This window comes from Papaver somniferum, chromosome 10 (assembly GCF_003573695.1).
Source record: "Papaver somniferum cultivar HN1 chromosome 10, ASM357369v1, whole genome shotgun sequence".
Taxonomy (NCBI): domain Eukaryota; kingdom Viridiplantae; phylum Streptophyta; class Magnoliopsida; order Ranunculales; family Papaveraceae; genus Papaver; species Papaver somniferum.
The window spans coordinates 95386497-95397261 of NC_039367.1; positions in this window are offsets into that span (position 1 = coordinate 95386497).

Here is a 10765-nt window from a genome sequence, read left to right on the forward strand (position 1 = left end):
GGTGTGAGCTATCCCCGAACCAAGGATCCCAAATTACCGCGTCTCCCATCCTCATGTCTATCTGAGCGCATGAATCAGTCACAGAGTGTTCGTGAAGATCTACTTGTCCCCCCCACTTAAGGTTCGTGCCACAAAATAAAGAAATAGCTGGGTGTGCATCAAGTTTATCATCTTCTAGGTCGTCTTTTAGAACAGGCTGACAATTACAAAAATAAAAATAATACCAGAATTCTAAGATCATCCACATCCCACCCATATCTGATCGTACGCACAAACTCCATTCATCCATATGTTTATACAAATTACCCAAAATTGGAGTACCCCAATCATAAGAATCTACCTCTTCCAAATCATCCAACACTGAACACCACCGTTTATCTACTGTAACGGTACAGTTGGGAATCAAAAAAGAACCAATACACCAAAGCAAGAATATCCTAGTCAAATCATCGGAAATATCGGTGTTATCAGCAGGAGGTTTCCTACTTACAATGTAATTAGCCAAGTGAGAAAGACGGATGGTAAGTGCCTTTGACTCATAGTCGCCACTTTTCTTCTCAAAATGTTTTCTAACTGCCAAATGATCTAACACACCCCGGAAATATTTATCATCCATAGCTATAATTTCTTCAGACGTGGGTGTTTCGATTGGTAATTGTGGGATTGGTTTACCTACTCCAATTGAAATACCAGTCAACCGATAGAAATCTAGAGGGGTCAAACCTATCTCAAACTCACGGAAATGAAAGGTTCTAGTCTTCTTCCACCACCTCTCAAGTAAAGCTTCAATTAATCCATTATCCGCATACTTAAATTTAAATTGAAAAACAGAAGAAAAACCACACATATGAAGCAAGAGCAGTGCACGAGGGTTATTAGCAACCACAATCTGGTAAAAATCATTTACCGTGGTCCAGCTACCCCTAAATTTAAAACGTCTATGCTTCAAGTTCTCACATTTATGCTGTAAACGGACATTATTCTGAGATATTTCAGATAACTTCTCAAACCTAGACAAATCGATATGCTCCATAATTGCCTAAAACAAACAATAACCACAATCAAAATTTTAATAACAAACAAACATCCACCGGTATTATCTATGCACAATCAAATTCACATTACGTATGAACAACCCCCATATGAAAACATCAAACAAAATCATATTGTCAACATCATATTCACCCATGTAATCTTCCACACATTATATATGCCCAATTCAACTACAATCAATCAAATAACGCCATTGGAGGATTCAACTTCAATCAATCAAATAATTTGTGTTTCACCTAAATTAACCCAAATATCCAAAACCCTAATTTCAAAGGAATAATTTTCAAATCAATTAAAACTTTGTGCTACTATTCCATGACAATATAAGCAATTCAATGATTCGATTATGAGTAACTATCATGAACAACAAATAAAGAAAATCAATCAAAATTAAAATTTGTTACCTAGTTTTGATTTGTTGATGAAAATCAACAAAAATACCACACAAAGCTTCCCCTTACCGGTTGGAACAAACCTATTGAGATTATACCTAAACACCCACCAATTTGTTACGACACACCATTGAATCTTCTTAACCCGTTTCTTATTTTTTGTTGAGAACTAAACATACAGAAGAGAAGAAGAGAAGAGGAGAAGAGTCGCTGCGTGTTTCAGGATTTAACCCTGACACGCCATTACAAAGGGCGTGTGGACCGGTCAACGAAGTCAATACGCCATTCCTAATGGCGCGTGCGCTTATTTTAATGATACGCCATTTCTAATGGCGTGCCGCACCGATTCTAAAGGCGTTCCAATGCCGAATCCTGGGTTACCACTGCGGCTAGGCAAAGCGTTTTGCTGACGTGGTTCCAGGATTCAGCTTGAATCCTGGAGGACCATTAGACTTAGTCTAATCAGGCTGGGCCTGTGTGAGTTACGTCAACTTAGTCATGGGCCTCTATTCGGAGAAGTTATAAGGCGGAGCAACATATGAAATCTGTTTTGATGCATACTGATTTTTTTTAAGAATGATTTTTTAGGGACCATGGTTTTTTTTGGGGGACCATGATCTTATTAGGCCACCTTCCCTATAGTTATAAGGGGTGTCCTAGAACATTGAAATGACTAACCTATCATTAACCTAATTTAATTTAAAACCAACACAATAACCACCTCTCTCTCTTTATATATATATATAACCACCACCTACTCTCACCACCACCTCCCACCACAGCCGATTACCACCACCACCACCAACCACCGATTCCCACCACCACCACCAACCACCGATTACCACCACCACCACCAACAACAACAACCACCGACCGCCCACCATCGCCGATTACCACCACCACCACCTCTAATTATCACCACCAACAACCATTGATTGCCACCACCACCTCCGATTACCACCACCACCACCACCACCACTATATATATATAGCTTAATTTAAAACATTAACAAATATATTCTCACAAACCCATTACTTGTCATTCGTTTTTGGTTGAATAAATGAGAACTAATCATCAAAATGAGTTGAAAATGGAAGTTGCAGAGAGGTTTAATGGAGTTTTTTTCAGTGAAAAGTTCAGTTATCACAAATTATTTTTTTCTTAACCGAACTCAAAGTTCGGTTGATTCGCAAAAAAAATACTTTTAACCGAACTCCTTGTATTAGAACAATACAAGTCCATAAGTTGGGTTCGTTCGCAAAATTGTTAAGTTTTCTTTGTAACCGAACTCTACCTATAAGCCCAGTTCGGTTGATTCACAAAATATGTTGAAGTTTGCGAACCAACCGAACTTCTAACACTAGGTTACTCTTAAACTGAATTTCGGTTGGGAACTTGGTTGCGTTGAAGTTTGAGAACTAACCGAACACACAAGATGTACTCAAATAAATTGTCAAGTTCAAAGTTCGGTTACCTACCATTTTATCCTAGGTAACCGACCATTGCACTGTACGACCAAAACCTCCATTAATGAGCGAGTTTGGTAACCTGCGTGTTTGGAAAACGTAACCGAACTACACTTTCAGGTGTGTTCGGTTACATGTTCTTGACATATGGTAACCGAACTACACTTTCAGATGTATTCGGTGACATGTTGTTGACATATGGTTAACCGAACTGGCCCAAATTTACATAAAAAATTTCATTTTTTTGAAAGTTTGGAGCAATTCAACCAACATTATCTAAGTTTGAAGCATACCTGGGTACCCAAATACCCTTCCTCCGGTTGTGGTTGGTAAAATCCATCATTTTTCATGTTTTCCTTCTTCATCTTCTCTAACTTTACTCTCTCAATAATTCTACTTCTTTAAAAAAAAACTCATCTGATTTTTTAATCTCACTAATTATCTTTAACTTAATCATCTCACTAATCATTACACTAATTATTATTAACACTAGCTAATCATCACCCAAAATTAATCAGGAGGGTAATTTAGGTATTACATATCTAGATAAGGGATGACCTAGATTTACTTCTAATGTCTTTACCCAAAATAAAACCATGGTCCCCCAAGAAAAATCATGGTCCCCAAAAAATCGTTCTTTTTTAAGGCATACTTATTCATTATCCCAACTAGAGTATGTTTATAAGGGGTGTCTAAATGGGAGTGTAATTACCTATATATCCTTAGACATTTAAACTACTAAAGTGACCTTACCCTTAAAAACCTAAAACCAAAAACAAAATCACATTTGAACTTAAACTTATTTTCTTCTTCTCTAGATTTAAAATCAAAAATTGAAGTTGACATTTTTTTCATTGCCATAATTGATTACTGATTCATGAAAATTTGATCTTCTATTAAACATAGATGTAAGATAACTCTCACAAAGAAAAAATCACTAGGTAGGTGTTCAAATTATTCTACTAATCCGTTAATTGAAGAACAAAAAGAAATTGAGGTGTTGAAACTGAAATTCAACCAAGTGAAGAACTAGCAGTCGAACTTCACTCTATTCGTCACCCTGAAGGTGATTAAGAACAGTTCGGCTGGTATGTTTATTTCAATAATCAGCCGAACCTAGTTTAATGCATTTAGCGAACTACTGGTTCGTCTGATTCGATAATATGAAAATAGAGCCGAACCATACAATAAGGTAAACGATTATTTTTCTCAGGTTCAACTGATTCGAAAATCTATTTGTATTAGCCGAACCTTATGACTACAAAGAATAAACTTAAGGTTCGGCTATTTATTAGACGAGTTCGAATGAGCCGAACCATAAACAAAAAGTCAAATACTTAGGTTCGGCTTTAAATTTATAAGCCGAATGGTTCTTCGCGCGTAAAGTTCGACTTTTAGTTTTCAGCCGAACTCAAAACAAATCTCCGAAAAAATCAATTTTTTTTGATGAATTCAACCTAAATAAAGGAGACTAAACATATTATATAATTATACATATGTATTATTAGCATAAAGTTCCCCTTTTGAATCACAAAATTCTCAGATTTCTCATAATCTTTAAAACCTAGGTTTTTTTCACTTCTTCTTCCTCTCAAAGCCCCAAACTCTCTCACAAGAAATCAGATTTTTTATATTATTTATTGAACTTTAATCAATCTTTAACAACGCTAGTTAATCAAATCATTAACATCTAATCATAATCATTAAAACTAACTAAATAAGGGTATCCTTGCCATTATTAAAAATGGGTGGACAAGGGGTGATGGATTTTTTTATCTAGTGAACCTATTTTGTCACCATTTGGTATGCCTCAAAACAGGTTTCCAACATATGGTTGGTTGCGGATTTGGTATAACCCGCATCCAAATGGCAGAATTTGTATTAGCATCCGCGTCTAGTCCGTAACCCGGAAGATTTGACATTTATGGGAGGCGAACCGATGTTCGGTGCCGGTGGATTGATGAATTTTCAGTAAACTCTTTGTTATTAAAAGACTTTTGTTAGGGTAAGAGTAAAAATGGATTTGAGGAGTGCGAAAATCGTAGTTGACTCATCAATCAACTAGGACTGGTTCACTATATTTTTCTAATTCAGACAAATTTACCCTACTAAAATCTAACCACATAAACTCACACCTAATCACCAACTCTACCACCACTATCAACGACCCTCTAAGCACCGTAACCACAAAATTCATGAGATAAATTTAGGATTGTGGTTGCGGATTTTAATTATTTGGGAAAGGTAAACAATGACAGGTTAGGACGACATGCGTGGTTTTCCTTTCAGTTTCTTCTGATAGAGATAATTCCCATTATAAGCAAGTTTAGATTTTAGGTTTTAATAATATACCCTAAAGAACAAAACATACTTTGATAATGTCTACAAGAGGATCTGAAAATGGGGGGTCTAATAACCAAACCCAACAATTCGTTTGGCAATCTGAGAGGACTTACTCCAATACACTTTCTAGAGAATCAACTAGACAGTCAGACTCAATCTAGAATAAATTATATCAAAGAGTTTAATATCTCTAACTCTTAATTCAATCCGCAATCAGCAAATAGAAATCTGCGAACCCAATTGAATAAGAGGAGTAACTTGAACGGTACCAAAGACCAATGTTCAAGTGTCAATCAATATAAATCAACAACCCAAGGTTGTATATTCTAATTGATTGATCTTAAAGCACAACCTGTGATATTGCAATTATACAACAAAATATAATGCGGAAAAGAAATAACACAGACACCAGAATTTTGTTAACGAGGAAACCGCAAATGCAGATTAACCCCGGGACCTAGTCTAGATTGAACACCACATTGTATTAAGCCTCTATAGACACTAGTCTACTACCAATTAACTTCTGACTGGACTGTAGTTGAACCCTAATCAATCTCACACTGATTCAAGGTACAATTGCGCTTCTTACGTCTCTGATCCCAGTAGGATTTTACGTAATTGATTCTCTTAGCTGATCTCACCCACAACTAAGAGTTTCTACGACCAAAGTCGAAGACTTGATAGACAATCTGTCTCACATAAAAAAGTCTATAGGATTGAATAAATCTGTTTCCCACAGAAATACCCAAGAGTTTTTGTCCCGTCTTTTGATAAATCAAGGTGAACAGGAAACCAATTGATAACCCGGAATTATATTCCCGAAGAACAGCCTAGAATTAGCAATCACCTCACAATAAACTTAATCGACTAGCGAAACAAGTTATTGTGGAATCACAAACGATGAGATGAAGTTTGTTTGTGATTACTTTTCTATCTTGCATATCGGATATATAAAATCTTGAGCCAATTATTTCAATTTCACTCAACATGATAGAAACAACAAGATCATATCACGCAACTACAAAGATAATAGTTGGGTCTGGCTTCACAATCCCAATGAAGTCTTCAAGTCATTAACCTACAGGGTCCCGAGAAGAAACCTAAGGTTAAAGGAGAATCGTCACTAGTTATGCAACTAGTAACACACATGAGGTATGTGGATTAGGTTTCCCAGTTGCTACAGTTCTCCTTTATATAGTTTTCAAATCAGGGTTTGCAATCTAAGTTACCTTGGTAACAAAGCATTCAATATTCACCGTTAGATGAAAAACCTGATTCAACCAAGCTGATATCTTTCTAATGTAAAGTAATACTTATAATTGAAATTTCAATGTTAAATTATAACAAAACACCATGAAATAAAAGTAACCAACCTTCAAATGATGCTTCTTCTACCATTGGAACAAGGAAGACACAAAGATTTGAGGTTCTTCTCTAATAATCTTCAAATTTCTACCCAATTCTAAGATTGGAAACTAGAAGATAATATATGCATCTCTTACAAATTGAAATTTCTACCCAATTACAAATTGGAAATAACAAAGTGTTGGAGGCTCTTCTCTTAGGAAGGATTTAGGGTTTAAACAATAAGCAGTAAAAAAAAAAGACAAAGATGAGAAATAAGGGAAAGAAGGGGATAAAAGAGTAATTATGAAATAAAAGGGCATAAATGGTATGTTTGAAATACAATTATGCATCATCCTTCCCTCCTTAAGTGAAATTCATCCTCGAATTGTCCATCTCTTCGTCCATAGCATTGTCACCCAATATGGAACCAAGTGCTTAACATTAAAGACGTCGGGCGTACGAATTGAGCTTGGTAAGTTGAGGCGATAAGCATTATCATTTGTCTTTTCTCCAATTGGAAATGGTCCAATCTTCCTTGCCTTGAGCTTGTTGTACTCACCCACGGGAAAACGTTCCTTAGTAAGAATCGCATAAACAAGATATCCTACTTCAAACTCAACCACACGTCGTCTTTGATCAACCTTGTTCTTGTATTTCCTTGATGAAGATTCTTAATGCTTTCGGGTGCTTTCATGTATAAGGTGGAGTTTAGAAACAAAGTCTTCCGCCTTAGCATTTGTCCTTTTCAAATCCGGTACTAAATACAAGTCAAGTGGTACTCTTGGATTGAACCCGTACACCACCATGAATGGTGAATAATTACTACTCCAGTTCACCGCATGGTTGTAAGCAAATTCCACCTTGCATAAAACTTGGTCCCATGTCTTCAAACTCTCTAAAAATAAAATGAACTCCCTTGTGGCGCCCCCTAATCTAGCAACTGACTAATCCAAGAGATTAACTATAAAATGAGGCACTAATGATCTGAAACATATAATTAAACACTAAGAAAGAAGTTTTAAACAAAGATTAACCCGAATCTAACCCTCTCTGAAATAAATACAAGATCTCCCCTCTAATGATAAATATTCAATAGTGAGTTGATTTACAAATGAAACATAATCACAAAATAAGCACAACATAAGCTAACATTACATCCCTAAATCGATAAAAGCTTTAAGCTATGAAACTGCATATCTTCACGCGCACCTTTTCTTCTGATTACTTAAAACTGAAGTGGAAACGAGTGAGCACATCCTCCCAAAGGGGTGCCCAATGGAAACAAATAACTTTCAAGTAATCGCTAACATGCTTCACAGTTCTAAAAGATAATAAAATTGAAATAAGCAGAAAAATAAAAGAAAAAAAATAACACTTTTTACATACATCACGAAACAGAAGATTGCTTCAACTCTTTTCCCCAGATATTGCGTCCATCGTGGCAATATCCGTGAAAGATCCACCACCGGATGGACCTACGAGAAACGAATTAAACAACCTAAACATATGTTATCCCAACCTCGTATCACTCAATGGAGAAGAAGATGCTAGGAATAACTCCGGTCTCAAATGATAGCATGAATCCGGGTACCGTAAGATATTATCGTGGAATGCGTACACCTCATAGATCCCAATTCCACCATCTAATTCTAGAATATAATAAGGTTTTGATTAATATGATCTGACCCCACACAATAGCTTCACAAAACTCCCAATCATTATTCGTAAACCGAAGTCTCCAAATAATGACCATTTCCAGTCATGAACCTAGAATTTCTTCCTAAGTCAAGGTCATGGTAACCCAGTCATACTACTAAGACTGAACAATCAAGTATGATATGCATATGAGTGAATTCCCCAAATAAAATAGTATATATACTATCGAAACGGATGAGTTACCGCGCTTCTAAGGTTATATTGCATACAGATGAGTTACCGCCCTTTTATCTTAATAAGCAAGAAAGTAAGTAATATTGCAAAGGGATGAGTTACCGCCCTTCTAAGTAATATTGCAAACGGATGAGTTACCGCCCTTATAAAAATAAAAAAATGAATCTAAGCCCATTTACGGTTCTACACCTTTTCATTATCTAACTTTAGCATAATTAAGGTTTACTAATTGATTTAGGTTGGTTCTATAGTTCATGAGATATGTCTTATGAATATCTACAACTTTGTAGAAGGGACCAAAGATAGATTCAGACCATAATGGTCCAAAATATCAAAATAGGAACATCAGACCTAAGCCCAAGTCCACTACACAAACCCAATAATCCAAGGCCTGGTCAAACTGGTCAACCAACAATCACTGACGGTCAAGACGACAGTCTCAGGTCAACAAACAGTCAACGTCTAAGTTCAGGTCAGAGTCCAGTCAAGTCAACAGTCAACAATTCAAGGTCTACCAACTCTGAGTCGAACCAAATCAACTCAGTCAGATAAAAGCCGAGTCATCTAAGAACATATTCAGTCAGATTACTAACTGGGATGACTAACAGGTTACAAAACAAGATACAAAAATTCATACAATTAAAAACTACTAAAATCAACTCCAACAGTACAACTCTAGCAAAAACATCTTCTTAACTGAAACACCCTTAAACACTCAACTACACCTTAATCTTTCTAAGACAACAACACCACCAACTTTCATCTTCATAGACATTCTTCTCATCTGAAACTCTCTCCACATCAGTATCTTCTTAGCTTCTTCACATTCTATCAAACATTTCTTCATACCATCTTAGCATCACAACTTCATCTCCTTACACATTGGTGGGCCCGGGGAAGCGTATAAATTAAGCGTAATAAAAACGGGCCTACAGTAATACCGCAAGTGCACGGTCGTCGGTTGTAGCTCGTGCAAGTACGGGTCGATCCACAGAGACTGGGTGTGTTTGGAGTTTCTAGCTATTTTGGGTTCTAATTTGCTGTTGGGCTTTTGAATGGTCAATGGGCTTTGAGTACCCTTCTGTTTTGGACTATGGGCTTAGTGAAGTGATCTAGGCCTTGAGCCTCTGAAGTTTACTGGGCTTGGATATGAACTTGGGTTCAATGGAGTGAACTGAGCCTTGGGCTTGGTAGTATTTTGATGTGAACTGGGCCTTTGGGCCTTTGAGGGACTGAACTTCAAATGTAGCAGTGAACCGAGCTTGGCTTTTGAAGTGGTCTTTTGCCTTTCCCTAGCAGTAGCTGTGATCTGGGCTTGGCTTAGTAATGAGCTTGGGCTTTTAGCCTTTTGTTTCAACCCTAACAGTGTGCAATGGGCTTAAACCAGTGAACCAAAACAGGAAAATGGATTAAGATACTGAAGAAAAGTGCCAAAGAGACAGTTGCACACCAAGGCCTAAGCCAAGGGCGGTGAAGATGAAATAAAGAAAATAAAGAAAATAGTAAACAAAAACAATGGGTTTAAACAGTAACAAGAGTGAACAGTTTTAAACAATGAGAAAAGAAGCAAAACACAACAAAACAGTGAAGAAAGAATACTAGGATAGTGAATCCATCTTAACTCATATTATGTACTCATCTATTTACACCAGTCCTGTCCTTGTAATCAGATAAGGAAGAAGTGTCAAATCTATCACTTATCTAAGGTGATTCACCAATTGATAACTCATGCATACCTTATATATCAATTCTAAGCACTAGTTGTCTACTTCAAGCACAACTAGTCAGAGAATTCAAAACAAATTCCAAGGTATTGGTAGGGATACAATCAATATGGGGGAATTCTAACTACAATGGATACTTGGCATTCACTGTGAGAGCAACATATTGAAGTATCATGATTGAGATTATCCTAGAATAATTTGATCATTCAAGACAGTATAACAGCATGAATATAATAGAGAATCAGGATTTCATGAACATGACAGTAACACATAACTAGACAGAACAGAACATACACATTAACAGAGAATATTGTCAAATTCTATCCAGGGTATTAACATACACATTAACAGAGAGCATACACAGAACAGAACATACACATCTAGGGTATTAACAGAACACAGTTCTGGACGCTGGCTATTCCAGCATAACCTTTACATCACACCCACAGTCCCCTTTTTATACCCAGACACCCAAATTAGGGTTTACAGAAAAATTCCCCCAAATCCCCAAATTGAACAGTGACAAAATTAGGGTTTCTCACCTAATTC